The sequence below is a fragment of the Pteropus alecto genome, unplaced genomic scaffold, assembly GCF_000325575.1.
Source record: "Pteropus alecto unplaced genomic scaffold, ASM32557v1 scaffold67, whole genome shotgun sequence".
Classification (NCBI taxonomy): domain Eukaryota; kingdom Metazoa; phylum Chordata; class Mammalia; order Chiroptera; family Pteropodidae; genus Pteropus; species Pteropus alecto.
Window position 1 is genome coordinate 951121 of NW_006441061.1, and position 6391 is coordinate 957511.

The 6391-nt window shown below is 38.7% G+C and overlaps 1 pseudogene; it reads right to left on the bottom strand.

Moving 5' to 3' along the window:
• Window positions 1-261: 261 nt before the first annotated feature.
• LOC112484810 lies at window positions 262-380 on the bottom strand (annotated as a pseudogene).
• Window positions 381-6391: the final 6011 nt, after the last annotated feature.

Consider the following 6391-nt stretch of genomic DNA (forward strand, 5'->3'; position numbering starts at 1 on the left):
TAGTAGCAAAAAAAAGATTCCTAAAATCCAGACTGCAGTTTCTAACACCAGATCCCACCTAAAGGAAGCAAGACCCCTTAGAGAAACAGCAGAACACAGGTCTGAAGCAGGAAACATATAAGACAAGTCTGGAACATCTTGTCACACCAAAAGGCAAGGCAGTTATTAAAAGGTACTGGGATCCTGTCAAAAGGACTCTGGAAGTTAACTCAAAGAAGCCCCTACCAGACAAAGATAAGGCACATTTTTTTTTTTTTTTAACGCCCACGGCACCTGATTTTCCTAGATGGTCTCCCATCCAAGTACTAACCAGGCCTGACCCTGCTTAGCTTCCGAGATCAAACAAGATCCCGCACGTTCAGGGTGGAGTGGCCGTAGACAATAGGGTAAATTAATCATCAACAATAATAAACACAGTAGCCTGAAATATAGCAAACAAGTTTTAATCTGTATGTTTAAAGTAACACTCAAAATAAAAATCAGTCACTTTTAGAAAATGCTAGGAAACTCAGTTTGAAAAATGAATAAAGGAAATCAAATATTTATTCTGTACCTCAGAGTAACCAAATAGCTAATATGGAGAAGTTCTCCTTCATAGAAGCATTCTAGCTAATATGATGAATGATAGAAATAAAATATCACCATTTTACAGCCCTTGATAAATTAGGAATCAAAGAAAGAGATAACCAGATATAATGTGCCTCCTGATAGAAGTACCTATCACCACCTGTTAAGCATTCTTGCCAAGAAAATGAACTTGTTGAAGTCACTAAATCTAATTACCAATTTGTAAGAAATAAAAGGGACAGGACATATTAAACAGGATGCAATGGAAATTATACAGGACAAATAATCTGCTTCTTCAATAAATAAATTGCAAGGGGGCAAAAAAGACATGGGATACATATCAACCAACTGCAAAATGACCTTACTTGATTCAAACAAATCAACTGTTAAAAAACAAAAACTGATACAACTAGAAAACTTTGAACAGACTGATATAAAGAAAATTTTTTAGGTGTGATGTCATCATCATGTTTTTTTTAAAAGAATGTCTATCTTTTAGAGACACATGGAAATATTTAAGATGAGATGACATCTGGAATTTGTTCCAAAGTAATCTAGGACAGGGTAGGGAGTTTATGCTCAGTTATCTATAAACAAAACTAAGTGAGCCATAAATCAATAAGTGCTGAAACTGACTGATGGACATTTGAGGGCTCATATTCTTCTTTCTACTTTCACAGATGTTTAAAATTTTCCAAAATATAAAAGTTAAAAAATAATAATTTTAAGCACCCAGGAAAAAGAAATTAGATATTAAAAAGACTAGAACAACAGTACCAGCTAAACAGATAAATATAAGTATGAATCTTTCGTAAAATTAAATTTTCAAATATTGTGAGGCATAAAATGTTCTTAAATATTATCATTCTAATTATCTGCATGCTTGTATTATCTCTCTTAGCAGCCTTTAAGCTTCTTTTCTCCCAACCAGCAAGAGAAATATTGCTTTCCATATATCGAGATAGCAAGCCTTCAAATAAATTCAGTAAAATATACAACACATCATCCTAACATACTCGTAGAGAGGGAGCAAATACTTTCCCCACGTCTTAAAAACAACTATGAAAAGGAACACTTGCTTTCTTTTGACATTTTTTTAACTCCAGGTTGTTCAGACAAGTGTACCCCATCCTCTCCAAACAATAGTGATAATAGCTGTCATTTACTAAACAGTCATTTCTCTGCTGAGAGCTAGATACAAGATCACTTTTAATTCTCACAAAAACCCTATATGCGAATTTCTGAGCATTATTTAAAAAAAAAAAAAAAGGCTCAGAAACTTAGAACTCAGATGGGGATTGTGTGTGGTTCTGGGGACGCCAACCTGAGCGCCTCCAAGGCCCGCAAGCCCCTAGCTCCTCTCACGCCCTGGAGTACCAGAACTGTTTGCCTGGAGTCTAACATCTTGCTCTAGATTGGTTTCCTTCCTCCTTTTGATTCATTCAGCCTAGGCAAGATCAATGCAACATCCCCGAAACCTTTCCTGTGGCTAAAGTGAGTTCAAAAGTTTATTTTTTCTCTCTAAATCTAACGTGGACAGATTTCCCGTCAGCAACTTGGTCCAGCCCGCTTTAAGTCTTACTCATCTAACAAAGCAAACACATTCATTACAGAGCCCGCAAAGATTTCTTTCTCACTGCAGACTAAAATGCCTTCTCCAATCATAACTTTTCACTTTACCTCAGAGAAGCAAACACATGATATAACCAGTCCTCACCTTCCAAACATTCATTTATAACTTTGCTAACCTCAGCAAGCCATCTTTGATCCTTCTCTCACCCCTGACGTGTAATTCATCAGTAAGTCTAGTCATTTTTACTTAAACTCTCTCTCAAATCCATCCTTTTTCTTTTGTCAACCTAAACCTCACTTCAGGCCTTGATCTTCTGCAGCATAAACTATAACATAGTTCCATAAACCAATGGTCTCCAATTTTTCTCCATGCATTCCTTCCTATCAGTAAAAAACTTGAGCATACAACTGATATGCATATATTTAAAAATTATAAGAATGTCTAATATATACATTAGCAAAAACAAAAACTTCAAAGGTTGATATGAAAACAGATGTAAGTTCTAACATATTCTTTTTGCACCCGTGAATCATCTCACACAAGCCAGAGTTATCGACCGTTCTAAACTACTGCCAGAGCAATCGTCCTAAAACCCCAATGATTGTATTACACCCCAACTCAATCCCTCAATGTTATCGTGTCCCAGTGGCACAAGCCTACTTTTTCAACTTCATCTCCTACAATCTTTATCCACATATCCTGTATTTCAGCTACCCCTTTCCTTCCCCATGACTTTTGCACACGCAGTTCCCTAACCCTGGAAAGTCCCCACCCTTGACACCCACTGATTCATACATAACGGGATTTCTAAGAGAAAAATACCTTCTAAACGCCATTAACCAACTTACAATGAACTTTGGGAATGTAGCCTATCTTTTCTATAGGAACATATATATTTTGAACATACCTTTTGTTATTTCCGTTATTTGGCTCCTTTTCAAGTCCTAAATACTTGGAAGAATGGATATGAATGAATTCGAATAAAAGTAAAGGACATAGAGGACACCAACATTGCTTTGTTCTCTTTGGTTTATTTTTCTTCTTTGTTTACTTTTCCATTTCCCAACAAAATCCTTTTAAGCAAAAGGATGTTGCAAATCCAGAGATTAGTTCCCCTTAGGGCCTGGAAAAAAACTGAACCTCTGCAATCCATAACCAGAATTTCAGCCAGGAGCTTACACTCGGATTTAACAGTCCGACTAAGACCATATTCTTCCACGGCAATGTTGCAGCGTTTACCTTCCAAGTTTCAACCTTCCTATCTGCTGGGCGAAGCCCTCCAAATTGACTGCAATGGCAAAGCTAGAATGATGGAGTTGCACCAGCCCACTTTCCAAAAGTCATGAAAATTCAATGACTCTGAGCACTAATAATGGGAGCTCGGTTTCCAACAAGACTTTCATTCTACCACCCCGTCTTTGCACTGTCTCCCAGTGGGACTGGGAGGGGAGCACGGTGGTGGAGAGAGCAAAGAGAAGAGGCTTTAGAGGAAGTAGCCCTCAAGAGGAAGTCACAGTTCAACTCCTAGTCTTAACTCAACAGTAGGGAGATATGTCAGCTGTGCTATACAACAGGCCTCAAGAAGAACAAGGCTGTGACGCATTTTAGTAATGGGGTCCTTTAACAAGTAGTCCAAAAAACAGACTGTAGCAGAGCTTTCTGAAGAAGCCAAGGCTGTCCTCTGTACCAGAAAACAATGAGGTGGGTTTGGCCCCGCTTCCATGTCCTGTAACTTCCACTGTTCTTCCTCTGGGAATCCCTCCTCCCTTCTCCAAATCTCATCTTTCTTTCAGTTCAAGTTTCAACGTCTTCTGAGAACTCCACTCTTTCATTTTCTACACAACTCATTTGGACCAAATCAAAACTTTACACAAAGTATTGCACTTGCTTTGGAAAACAGTTTAACAGTTCTTTAGACGGAGTTACCATACAATCCAGCAATTTCATTCCTAGGTATATACTCGAGGGAAATGAAAATATATTCATAACATTATTCATAACAGTGAAAAAGTGGAAACAACCCGAATACCTAACAACTGATGAATGGATAAATAAAATGTGGTTTACTCATATGATGAAATATTACTCAGCAATAAAAAGTAATGAAATACTTATATGCTATAACATGAATAAACTTTGAAACCATTATGTTACACGAAAGACAAAGACTTATATATTGTATGATTCCATTTATAAGAAACGCCCAGAATTGACGTATCTGCAGCAACTCTAATTAGTGACTACCTAGAGCCGAGAAGGTTTAGGGGGAGTGACTGCTAATGGGTATGAGGTTTCTTTCTAGGCGTTCTGAAATTGGACAGTGGTGATCAATCACTTTTGTGAACTTACTAAAAACCACTTAATTATACACTTTAAAAGAATAAATTTCATGGTATATGACTTATAACTTAATAAAGTTGTTCTCAGATTACCACGACGTACAAGGTCCCGCTCAGGCCCCAGTCTCTGCGACCTCACCTCAAGCTTGCCATCAGTCACTGCCCAAACCCCACTGGCCTTCTGTCAGTTCCTGAAATAGGTCTAGAGTTTTCTTACCTCGAGACCTTTGTATATTCTCTACTGCCCGCCTGGAATGAAAAGCGTTGCTCAGTCTCTTTACATAACTAATGACATCCTTTACGTCTCGGCTCAAATGTCACCTCCACAGTAAGCCTTCCCTCTCTATCTAAAATAGCACAGTCTCTCCCATCATCCTCTCAGCAACTTGTCTCCCTTATAGCACATCCACATAGCTTTTTATGTGAACTGATTTGTGTTTTTTTTAATCAGGTCCACCAGACTGTACGTTCCAATGAGAATAGGAACAAATAGGTATTATTCACCATTATAATTCCCAATGTCTAACACGACTCCTGGCATGAAAGTGTCTAATAAATGGTAATTAGTATTTTTATTTCCCTAATATGCCATGTCCTCACGCATACTGTTCCCTCTACTGAAACGACTATCTGCCACCACTACCACCGTCCATCACAGGCATCGCCACCACTGCCACCGCCATCACCACAGCCTCTACTCCCTCTGCCACCACTCTTAACCCTTTCGTGCCCTTACTCATCTCTCCTGTCTCAACTAACACATTATCTTCTTGATACAGTCTTCCTTCCTCGAGCCCTCCTCGGAAGACAGCCTCTCCTCTACTGATTAACCTATTCATCACTGGCTGCATCTCCACCACCAGTGATCTTACTGCATTATACCGGGTGTTTTGGTGGGGAGGGGCCTGGAGGAGTTGGTTTTGTTTTACATTTCTGTCTCACTACTACTTTGGAAAGTGTTAATGCAAAAAAATATATATTTTTACATTTTTACGTCCTAGTATTTAGGGCACTGCTGAGCACAAACACGGCACTCCACCAATCACGGTAATAGTAACATTTAACGGTTACTGAGTGCGTAATATGTGCTTAACACTCTTAATTCTACAGTGAGTAAATGAAGAATTGGGTAAATGTCTTGGTCACCAACCTCAAAGAGGTCACAGACTGACAGAGACGGAAGACAGGTACACAGGCTAATACAGAGTAAACACCACCGCCAGGCCAAATCAGCTGCCCTATCCTGTCCCTATGCCTCCAAATCTTTGAGTAAGCTTTTCTCTGAGTCCATAAATGTCAGGTTTCTTCAAACTCACTTAGAATACTTCCTTCGATTACTTAAAATCCACTTCCTGCCCTCGGTGCCTGGAAACAATTTCTAGGATGTCACCACAAGCAATATTAAACTGCCACACAGTTTCCTGCTGTATGTCTGCATTATCAGTTAAATTGCTTCATATTAACCACATTCCAGTCCACTGGGATCACTCAAACACTAAATAAGATTTAAAGATACCTGTCGAAGATGCCAGTTACCACTACTCCTTTTATTCCCCTAGATAAATAAATGTCCGCTCAGGTTTGAGGTTTAGGAGCTTTCCACTACCTGCATACTGGTGACCTTTTCTTTGTCAGGTTTAGGAGCTTTCTACTACCTGCATACTGGTGACCTTTTCTTTGTCAGATGTTTCGTTTGAGGCAAGACAATGTTCCTCTATTAAAAGGAACATGAACTGAACACTCTTTAGAAAATATAAGGAACTTTCTGCCTAGACCTGGACAATTTGGCTTAAAAACTTATAAAACATACAAACTCTTTCTCCTCAAGAGTTCAAGTAGAAAAGTGTCTTTTTAACTCTATGGACACTCAACTCAGAGCCTAAGTTAGGATCTTAATTCAGATCCTAATATA